A 12,331-nucleotide genomic window follows, 5' to 3' on the forward strand; every position below is an offset into this window, starting at 1 on the left:
TCAGAGTGAGTGAGTGGACAGGGAGACCGAGCTCTCTTGCGGCCCTGGGAGGTGAACCCTCAGAGTGAGTGAGTGGACATGGAGAGGCCCTGGGAGGTGAAACCTCAGAGTGAGTGAGTGGACATGGAGAGGCCATGGAAGGTGAACCCTCAGAGTGAGTGAGTGGACAGAGAGACCCAGCTCTCTCACGGCCCTGGGAGGTGAACACTCAGAGTGAGTGAGTGGACAGGGAGACCCAGCTCTCTCGCGGCCCTGGGAAGTGAACCCTCAGAGTGAGTGAGTGGACATGGAGAGGCCCTGGGAGGTGAACTCTCAGAGTGAGTGAGTGGACATGGAGAGACCCTGAGAGGTGAACCCTCAGAGTGAGTGAGTGGACAGGGAGACCCAGCTCTCTCGCGGCCCTGGAAGGTGAACCATTAGAGTGAGTGAGTGGACATGGAGAGGCCCTGGGAGGTGAACCCTCAGAGTGAGTGAGTGGACGGGGAGGCCGAGCTCACAGCCCTCAGATTGAGGGGGTATCCATAGACTCACTAACTACAGATGGTTTCAAACTCGAGTAACCCTCCCTGTGCCCCCATCTCACACTCTTGCAGGTACAGATGTGACACCTCAGTGACTGAAGCCCCCCCCCCCCCCACCGTATTACACATGCATGCCAAGTGCAATATTGGGTGAGATCAAAGGTACCCTCATTAAAGCCCCTGCCCCTTCTCCCTGCACGTGCCATCGTGAGGGGTGTGTGTGTGGGGGGGGGGGGGGGGGGCACTCATTAATTGACCCAGGCCCTGATTAGCCTCAAAGCCCCCCTCCAGGTGCACCTGCGCTTATCCCTTGCTCTCTGCTCTCTCGGCTCAAGCCTGGCGCCGAGCTGTTAACCCAAAGCGCCTGAAATCTCATAAACGTGTCAGGGGCTGTCAGCTCGGGCCCCGGGGGCTGTCAGCTCGGGCCCCGGAGGCTGATGGGCCCTGACAGGCACCGGCGCCTGCGGGCGATAATCCCCCGCGGGATTTCCAGTTCACACTGGGGTAGGACGATTAGCAAAAAAACTTCACATTTTAATCTCTGCCGAGAGTCCTGGGACAGGAGGGGCTTTCAACTTGGCAATGGGACTCTCTGGGGGAGGGTCCCGGAGGGGGAGGGGGAAGGGAGGCAGGAGGTGCTCAAAGACGGGTCTGCTGCCCTCCTAAACAGGGAGGCAGAGCCGGGGACCTGGCAGAAGCCGGAGGCGCGAGGCGAGGGAGGCACAGCGGAGCAGAAGAGGTGAGGTGTGCCCGCGGGCACGGATGGGTGGCACGCGTCTGCTGTGGTGTAGTAAAGAATAGAAGTGGCACTGCAGTGTACGGAAGGCACCGCATCGCCTCGGGTACCATGTGCCCACGTGGGCTGCCTGCCAGCGGCCCCTGTGGGGTCAGCCATGGTGCCGCGCTGCCAAGGGCACTGCCCTGTGGCAAAGCATGGGGCCGAAGTTCGCAGGGCAGGGCTGCCAAGGGCTGCTTTAAAGCGCCTACAAGGAAGAGCTCATTAGAAGCCACGTGCACTACCTTGTTTGGAGCATGCGTCAGATTTCTATGGGTTCTGTATGGGCAGTCTTTTGTATGCATGGTATCAGGTGTGGCACTTTGTGTCTATGACATCAGATATATATTGGACATGCTTGGTGTCAGGAGTGGCACCTTACTTTCAAGTGTGCTATATTGTACGGGACGTGCATGGCGTCATATGCACTTTGCTGTGAAGAGTGCTGTATTGTATGTATGCATGGTGCCAGGTATGGTACCGTGTGTCCATGAGATATTTATATTGGACATGCATGATATCAGGTGTGGTACCTCACATTGAAGGGTGCTAGATTGTACGGGACGTGCATGACGCCATATGCACCTTGCTGTGAAGAGTGCTGTATTGTATGTATGCATGGTGTCAGGTATGGTATTGTGTGTCCATGAGATATTTATGGTTCCTCACGGTGGCAGGCACTATATTGTATGGGACATGCGTATCAGTATTGACCGTACTTTGAAGGATGCCGCACTGTATGAAGCATGCTTTGTCTCAGGCCTGGCACGTGGTATTTCACATTCATGGGATCAGGTACGGAGCCTGGCTTGAAAATGATATGTATGTTATTTCATGGACCACTCATGGAACCTTGCTTCCTAGCCACCAATAGTGCATGGGGTGGGGGGGGGGGGGGGGGGGGGAAGGAGGCTTCCTGAAATTTGACACCAAAATACCAATGGGACGCAATATCAAGGAGAAAATAACAAAAATGAAATATCAACAGGTAAATGCGCCTAGATTGTCTATGCCTAACTCCTCATATAAGACCTTGTGCATATAGATATATATTTCAAGGCACATAGATGTGGAGTTAAGAATTGAAAATCTAAACTTGCCTCTATGCACTTACCTTTCAATATTGTCTCCCTCACTGGTCTATCTTCGTTATTCATGGGGTCGATATTCAGTTATACAGCCCTGTGGCGGATGGCATACCGTCCGGTATGGTACCTTGCTTCTAACGGATCTGTATTGTATAGATAAGCAAGGTCTCTGGTATGGTACCTTGCAACAATGGGATCAGTTTTATATTGGACATGCATGTTATCAGGTATAGTATCATGCTTTGAAGGGACCCATATTGTGTGGGAGATGCATGGTGTGAGGTATCTTACCTTGCTTTGAAGGGCGATGTATTGTGTAAACATGCATGTTACCAGGTATGTTACCTTGCCTCGAAGGGCGCTGTAGTGTGTAAACAGACATGTTACCAGGTATGATGCCGTGCTTTTAAGGGTCTGTATTGTATGGGAGACGCAAGGTCTCAGGTATGTTACCTTGCTTTCGAAGGACGCTGTAGTGTGTAAACAGACATGTTACCAGGTATGATGCTGTGCTTTGATGGGGCTGTTTTATATGGGAGATGCATGTTCTCAGGTATGTTACCTTGCTTTCGAAGGGCGCTGTAGTGTGTAAACAAGCATGTTACCTTGCTTTCAAAGGGCGCTGTAGTGTGTAAACAAGCATGTTACCAGGTATGATGCCGTGCTTTGAAGGGGCTGTATTATATGGGAGATGCATGTTCTCAGGTATGTTACCTTGCTTTCGAAGGGCGCTGTAGTGTGTAAACAAGCATGTTACCAGGTATGATGCCGTGCTTTGAAGGGGCTGTATTATATGGGAGATGCATGTTCTCAGGTATGTTACCTTGCTTTCGAAGGACGCTGTAGTGTGTAAACAAGCATGTTACCAGGTATGATGCCGTGCTTTGAAGGGGCTGTATTATATGGGAGATGCATGTTCTCAGGTATGTTACCTTGCTTTCGAAGGGCGCTGTAGTGTGTAAACAAGCATGTTACTAGGTATGGTACTGTAGTAGGGGCTGTATTTTATGGGAGACATGTCTCAGATATGTTGCCTTGCTTCAAAGGGCGCTGTATTGTGTAAACATGCATGGCACTGTGTTTTGATTTAAATGGGCTGTATTGTATGGGAGACGCATGGTACTTTGCATCCATTTGATCAGTTTAATATTCAACATGCATGTTATCATGTATGGTACTGTGCTCTGAAGGGGCTGTATTGTATGGGAGATACGTGGGTTTCAGTATGTTACCTATGTAGACATGCATGTCACCTGGTATGGTACTGAACTTTGAAGGGGCTGTATTGTATGGGAGACATGTGGTCTCAGGTATGTTACCTTGCTTCGAAGAGTGCTGTATTGTGTAAACATGCATGTTACCAGGTATGGTTCTATGCTTTGAAAGGGCTGTATTGTATGGGAGACGCATAGTCTTAGGTATGTTACCTATGTAGACATGCATGTTACCTGGTATGGTACTGAACTTTGAAGGGGCTGTATTGTATGGGAGGCACGTGGTCTCAGGTATGTGTCCTTGCATCGAAGGGCACTGTATTGTGTAAACAGACATGTTACCAGGTATGGTTCTGTGCTTTGAAGGGGCTGTTTTGTATGGGGGACGCATGGTCTCAGGTATGTTACCTATGTAGACATGCATGTTACCATGTATGTTTCCATGCTTTGAACAGGCTATATTGTATGGGAGACGCGTGGTCTCAGGTATGTTACCTGTGTAGACATGCATGTTACTATGTATGTTTCCGTGCTTTGAACAGGCTGTATTGTATGGGAGACGCATGGTCTCAGGTATGTTACTTAGGTAGACATGCATTTTACCAGGTATGGTTCCTTTCTTTGAAGGGGCTGGGGGCTATATTGCATGGGAGACGTGTGGTCTCAGGTATGTTACCTATGTACGCATGCATGTTACCAGGTATGGTTCTGTGCTTTGAAGGGGCTGTATTGTATGGGAGACGCGTGGTCTCAGGTTTGTTACCTATGTTGACATGCATGTTAGCAGGTATGGTTCCGTGCTTTGAAGGGGCTGTATTGTATGGGAGACGTGTGGTCTAAGGTATGTTACCTATGTAGACATGCATGTTACCAGGTATGGTTCTTTGCTTTGAAGGGGCTGTATTGTATGGGAGACGCGTGGTCTCAGGAATGTTACCTATGTAGACATGCATGTTACCAGGTATGGTTCCGTGCTTTGAAGGGGCTGTATTGTATGGTTGTATGGGAGACGTGTGGTCTCAGGTATGTTACCTATGTAGACACGCATGTTACCAGGTATGGTTCCATGCTTTGAAGGGGCTGTATTGTATGGGACACGTGTGGTCTCAGGTATGTTACCTATGTAGACACGCATTTTACCAGGTATGGTTCCGTGCTTTGAAGGGGCTGTATTGTATGGGAGACTCGTGGTCTCAGGTATGTTACCTATGCAGATATGCATGTTACCAGGTATGGTTCTGTGCTTTGAAGGGGCTGTATTGTATGGGAGACGCGTGGTCTCAGGAATGTTACCTATGTAGACATGCATGTTACCAGGTATGGTTCCGTGCTTTGAAGGGGCTGTATTGTATGGTTGTATGGGAGACGTGTGGTCTCAGGTATGTTACCTATGTAGACACGCATGTTACCAGGTATGGTTCCATGCTTTGAAGCGGGTGTATTGTATGGGACACGTGTGGTCTCAGGTATGTTACCTATGTAGACACGCATTTTACCAGGTATGGTTCTGTGCTTTGAAGGGGCTGTATTGTATGGGAGACTCGTGGCCTCAGGTATGTTACCTATGCAGATATGCATGTTACCAGGTATGGTTCTGTGCTTTGAAGGGGCTGTATTGTATGGGAGGCTCGTGGTCTCAGGTATGTTACCTATGTAGACATGTATGTTACCAGGTATGGTTCCGTGCTTTGAAGGGGCTGTATTGTATGGGAGACTCGTGGTCTCAGGTATGTTACCTATGTAGACACGCATGTTACCAGGTATGGTTCCATGCTTTGAAGCGGGTGTATTGTATGGGACACGTGTGGTCTCAGGTATGTTACCTATGTAGACACGCATTTTACCAGGTATGGTTCTGTGCTTTGAAGGGGCTGTATTGTATGGGAGACTCGTGGCCTCAGGTATGTTACCTATGCAGATATGCATGTTACCAGGTATGGTTCTGTGCTTTGAAGGGGCTGTATTGTATGGGAGGCTCGTGGTCTCAGGTATGTTACCTATGTAGACATGTATGTTACCAGGTATGGTTCCGTGCTTTGAAGGGGCTGTATTGTATGGGAGACTCGTGGTCTCAGGTATGTTACCTATGTAGACACGCATTTTACCAGGTATGGTTCCGTGCTTTGAAGGGGCTGTATTGTATGGGAGACGCGTGGTCTCAGGCATGTTACCTATGTAGACACACATGTTACCAGGTATGGTTCCGTGCTTTGAAGGGGCTGTATTGTATGGGAGACGCGTGGTCTCAGACATGTTACCTATGTAGACACACATGTTACCAGGTATGGTTCCGTGCTTTGAAGGGGCTGTATTGTATGGGAGACGCGTGGTCTCAGACATGTTACCTATGTAGACACACATGTTACCAGGTATGGTTCCGTGCTTTGAAGGGGCTGTATTGTATGGCAGACTCGTGGTCTCAGGTATGTTACCTATGTAGACACGCATGTTACCAGGTATGGTGCCTTGCTTCGAAGGGCACTGTATTGTGTAGAAACATACCTTGCATACATGATGGGATCAGTTTTACATTTGACATGCAAGATATCGTGTCTGGTACCTTGTTTCGAAGGAGGATGTGCTGCATGGAACATGGAATGACCGAGTAGATCTGTTCTGGCTGCAGCGTTAGTTGATGATATTTTAAGATCACTCAGGGAGGTGAAGACTCTCCCGCAGAGATCGATGTGTGCTCAGCAGGTCTCAAGGTGTACAACACAAGTAAGGTGCCCATATGTATGTTTAAGGCGCTTGCAGCAGAGGTCTGTGTGTGAAGAATAGGCCAGTGGATTCACGTGCATGCAGCAAAGTGCTTGGTGTGGCATGACGGGACCTGCTCCAGTCTTAGATTTCTCGTGGGTTAATGCACTTGCAGCAGAGGTCTGTGTGTGAAGATTAGATTAGTGGGTTCATGTTGAGAGAACGGCCCAGAGATCCTAATTCTGGATATGAATACCTGTTGTTATCGGAGGCACTTCTGCTCAAGGCTCTGGGCCTTTACAGCCTTGAATAAATAGTTAAGTGAAGGGTTGTGAGCAGGTGTGCACTCTATGTATAATATGCGATAAAAGTAAAACGCTTTCAGCTCGCATCACCAGGTACATTGCTACCCCCCTCGCATTAAGCTCAAGAAAGTAGACAATGTTCATTACTCAGTTTATTTCTGGCTAGCTTGTGCCATGGCATGGCATGGCTCCCCTTAACTTCGGAGAGCTGCTGCCAGGACGTTCAGACAAAAGAAGTGTGAGGGATTTGGAGTAAGTGTCTTTCTTTCTCGTTCCGTCTTTTGTTTCCCCTTTATTTTCTACTTTTTCTCTCTTTGATTGTTTCTTTTTCATCTTTTACTTAATTTCTCGCTTTATTCTTTTCTTTACAATTGTTCCTTCATAATTTCTTTGCATTTTCTTCCTTCCATTCTTATTTTTTCTTGTTTTGTCTTCTTCATTTTGTTCCTTTTTATTTTAGTTTCCATCATATTTTCTCTTTGATCTTCTCATTCTTTCCTTCTGTTTCTTTTCATTTTCTCTACTTTCTTGTTTCCTTTTTCTTTTTAATTTCTTCCCTGTTTTTTTGATTTTCTTTCTTTCTCTCTATTTTTTTCTGTCTTTCTTTCGTTCATCTTTCTTTCCGCTCACTGTTTCTTTCTTCCTTTATTTTCCTTTTGTCTACATTATTTATTGTCTCTAGAGCTCTTTACAATACATCCTATCTCTAGCAGCAGTTCTTCCTTTAGTCCTAGATCTTTCTTTTTCTTTCACTTTATTCTTTAGGTCTGGCTAAAGACCAATTAGTATTTTAATGAACTCATCTCATCAGCTCACCTAAAAAGTTCAATAAGAGAAAATATAGCGAGAGAAGGAGCAGGCATTGGGCTAGCCCCATTCTGTCTTTGGCTTTCATATGTTTTTCATGGTTTACCATTTCTTGAGTGGGCTGTTCATCATAGTACTTTGTGATTGGGTATGCTGTTCCCTTTGTGTTCCCATTAGGTATTGAGGAGGGCTATCAGGTAGTTCTTTTGTGAGGCTATAGATGGAACATTACTTGTAGCTTGTAGTACATAGCCAGTGTGTATTTGTTGGTGTATTTACTTTGCAGACATTTGAATTGCTGATCTAGACCATTTTTGTTTAGGAAGTGCACATTATTTGTTTTGACTTTCATGAAGACCCAAGTTTGTTTGTTTTAATTTACTGTCCTGATAAAATGGTGCTGAATGTTCAGTTTCTTTGCTCAATGCAGGTAAAGGTCCATGTGCTCTGTGTCTTTATTAAAACGTTTTGCAATCCAGTATGCTGCTGTCTGCCTTTGACGTTCATCACTTACAAGCTCCATCGCTCGTCTCCTTTCATCCTTTCTTCTTTGAGGGTGCAACTCAAACCTACTAATGCGGTGTGTTCTGCAAAGGGGTCATACGCCCACCCTCCATGTTGTAGTAGCCCAGCATATTGCACAATTATGAGATTTTCTTTCTAGGACACCAGGATGCAAAATTCTCATAGTCACTCTATTTTTATCAAGCACTTTCCTTGACAAAAAGCAGGCCCATTGGCTTTGGCAATGCTTGTCATTCTTTCCTTTATTTCTTTTCGTCCTTCCAGTATTTTTTTCCTTTTCTGTTTTTGATTTTTGCATTCATTTTACATGTTTTTCTTCATTTCACTTCATTCTTACTTTCTTTCCAGCATTCTTCCTCTCTCTATTTACTCCCCTTCATCTCTTTCTTTTTTAATCATTCATTCTTTCTTTCTTTTCTTATTTTTCTTTTCTTCACCTTTCTTTTTTCTTTCGTTGTTTGTTTGTTTCTTTCTTTACCTTTTGTATTCCTTCCCATCTTCCATCTTTATTTATTAACTCCTCCTCTGTACACTTCGCTCCAACTTTCTTCTACTTGCAGTTTACGTTCCCACCTCTTTCTTTGCCCCACACTGTACTTCTTTAATTGTGCCTTGCTAACCTCATTACAGTTTATCTCTCTTTGATCATCTTGCACTCTGTCCTAATCTAATTTCTCGTTGTTATATTGTGTCTTCAACTAGATACATATCGTGTCTCTCTTTTCCCTTCTTTATCCATTTGTTCTCGTGCTTCCTAGCCCATGCCCCAGATAGATGTCTTTTGTTTTCTCTATTTATATAATTTCTCCCTTGCTCTCACGCTTCCATTCCTTCATTACCTTTTTATTTGTCTCTTTTTTGCTCCACTCTCTTTGCTTCTTCTCTCTGCACATCCCCTTGCATTCCCTTTGCTCTCCAGCTCTCTATGCCTTTCTTCTCCTTTTCTCTTCCCTCTCCTATCCTTCTTCTTGTTCTCCCATCTCATCCTCACCTCTATCCCTGTTCCTTAAGTGGTTCTGACAGTGATGTGCTGCACACACCTTCCCTCTCCTCAATCCTTTCATCCTCTCTATTTCTGTTGGTCCCTAATCCTGCGATCAGCCGCCCTGAGCAGTAAATACCACAAGGGTTAGATTCAAACACAGGCATTCACTGCCGCCTTATGCATTCCATAAAACAAAAAAAATGGGGGGAGAAGGAAATTAAATGCTAGGTTCACCCTCCTAAGAATATTTAGTGTGAACGACAATCCGTAATTGACGGATCAACGAACCGAGCCACGGGCAAAAGGGGGGTTCACTTAATGAGTGAAACACATCCCTGTCTTGAGAAAATAAAATTATTTTCTTGAATCTCCTCACTCACCAAAGGTTTGCCCCTAGGTGACATGCTTCATCATTGGGGCCATCCCAAACATCTACCGTCTGGGGTGTGCTGCGACTTGCGGATTTACGTAGGAGCACTTTTTTGTTTAATTATGTGTAGTGCAATGTAGGTGGTGCAGGTGACGTTAAAAGTTACCTAGCTAGTGAGCTCATACTTTATTCTTGCTCCTAGTTGGTAAGGATTAAAAAGGGGGTTAATAATAGGGAAAAAGTAACTGTTATGTGTTTCAGTCCCTAATATTTCGTCAACATGTTTCGAGGTGTCCCCTCGAATGGTTAGAGCGGCAGACCCTGATGCAGAGTTCTGGCCCGGGACCAGGGTTCAATTCCCCGCCTCGGTGGCTCTTGGGCTCAATCTCCCCGGACCTGATAATTCTCGCCTCGGTGCCTATTCCAATCATGGAGTCCCACTCTGCAACTCTGGGCAATAGCTTGCTTAATCTCCACAACAGCCCCCACAACGCTAAGGATGCCTGACTTCATCCTGGGGGTGCCCAAGATTAGACACTTCACAAGCAAAGCCAGGAAGGGTTTCACAGCGGTATGAGTAATAGCGCCAGGAAACCGCTTGGTGTCAGTGCGCTCTATAAATACCTTGACATTTACATTTACATTTACATTCATTGCCACATGGGGACCAGCCCCATGTGTCCCACTCTGTGACAACCTATAATAAAGAATACTGTAATACAATCAATACAGATGCACACCTAATATGTGGGCATCAAATAAAATACATACGGTTTAATTAGAATAGTAGTATTTATTTATAGGCAATAATGAGCCTCATTGACCATGAGGCTCATTATTGCATAGGCATTATTGCCAGGGTGGAGGGGCCTGAGGTAACCTGGACTCAGCAACCCTCCGTCGTTATGACCTGCTCATTCCGAGGGCGTACCGCATCTTATGCATTCCAGCAGCCCTTGATGAGCACAAACCTAAGCACATGTGTGTTACCTTCATTATCACGTGCCCTGTGGAAGGAAGGCCCATCCCTACCTATCCCAGTTCACATGTGAGGTGCCACCATCCTCGATGACTCAGAGACTGGCTAGCGAGGCCAAGGCCACCTTTCCCTCTTAAAGTTCAACCCACCTCCTGGACAGAGACTCCAGGAAAGTGGAGGAAACCTAGGGCTGGAAGCAGAAAAAGCACTTGTACAGCAGGTTGAATGGTACGAGCCCTGGACTGGACTGTGAGCTCCAAGATTCACAGCGTCACATACAGATGAGGCAAACCTATCTGTTAAACCAGAGAGGAAAGGAATAAGAATGCCACCAGATCAAAAACGACTAACTCAGGACCCAAACTATCACCCAAGGGCTGAGGAGTCTCACTGTAACCAAGCTCCAAGTAAAACTGGACACTTACCTGAGATCCGCAGAAGAGCAGACTAGACCGGGAAGGGTGAGTTCAGCTCATCCTAAAACAGGACCACAGGAGCAGAGACAGAGGGTTTTCCATCTCCTCCCTGTGTGATGTTTCTTGAGCATTTTCTGCTGTTTCCCTGTGAAATGTACACACCAAGAAGCAGAAGATGGGGAAAAAATCTGCCTCCATGGTGTCAGAATACAACCTTCTTAAGTGTATCCACTAAGGTACCTGCCCCACCGGATTAAGTGAAGCATAACACTGGAAGTACCATCCTCTATGGGACTGAGTCCTTCTAAAGGTACACGTTGAGTAGGGTCCCTAACTAAACGGTACGAAGACCCTCAGTCAACGAGTTGACCTGCTTCAACACACTGCCGTAACAAAAATTGAGGGCCCCCCCTGCCAGGTATGTGGAGATGCCCCCTCTGGACGCAATCATGGGCTCTCCGACCAGAGTACTGTGCTGAGGGGGGCCCTGGAGCTTGTGGGACCCACCGCAACTTGTGGGCCCCCCTGCAACCCGGGGATGCGGGGGCCTGTGTTATGCCACTGCTTCATCACTGGGACCCTCCTTCACCATGGAGATTGAAACGTTACCCACAGTGGGCTCCCAGAGAGCTTTCTAACTGGAGAAGGGGCGTGCGGCCCTAGCTATCAAGCAATGTCCTTCGTGACCATGAAGTGTAAGCTATAATGTGTGTAAAGGTCATGATTGTCCTGCTCACATAATTAAACAAGCATTGGCAATGCCAATCAGTCTGAGCATTACAAGAATATAGTATGGGAATCCATGTGTACTTGTGTGGAAGTAAAGAACTGTAGAATGTTGGTGCAGGTTAAAAGGTCAGATGACCGTTGTACTGTCAAGCCAGATCTAAAAGTCCATGTAGGTGAATGACCGCTCTCCTTCCATCTGAGCTGCTGCCAGAGACAAACACCCAAAATGATCTAGCTATCTAAGACACTCTAATAACATTACAATGTCATGTGTGTGCCATTGAAAATTCAAGCTCAGGCAGCAGGATAATTAAGCAAATGACCACAGATGTGTGAAGGAAAAACCTTTATGTAGAAGCATGCAACTTCTTCCCAATTAAAATATATGCACCTCACTCCCAACATCGTGAAAGAGCTCTCCAACTCCAACGCCAGCAACAACGCCATCACGCCATCACAAGACCTCTACAACTCCCTCGCCACGTTCTTCCACCGCAAGATTGCCGATATACACGACAGCTTCGGCGCTCAGACCACAGACCCTACCACCGAACCAGCGCCCCCCACCACCACCCTCCGCACCTGGACCCCCGTCAGCACGGAAGACACCACCCACACGATGATCACCATCCACTCAGGCTCCCCAGCCGAACCCTGCCCACACCACATCTTCAACAAAGCGGACTCCATCATCGCACCCCAACTCCGGGACATCATTAACAACTCCTTCTCATCCGCCACCGTCATTGAGAAAACCGTCAACAAGCAGCTGACCGCCTTCCTCGATACAAACGGCTCCCTCGACCCATCGCAATCCGGATTCCGAGCGAACCACAGCACCGAGACCGCCCTCATCGCAGCCACCGATGACATCAGGACCCTGCTGGACAACGGGGAAACTGCCACCCTCATCCTCC

The sequence above is a fragment of the Lissotriton vulgaris genome, chromosome 10, assembly GCF_964263255.1.
Source record: "Lissotriton vulgaris chromosome 10, aLisVul1.2, whole genome shotgun sequence".
NCBI classification, from domain to species: Eukaryota; Metazoa; Chordata; class Amphibia; order Caudata; family Salamandridae; genus Lissotriton; species Lissotriton vulgaris.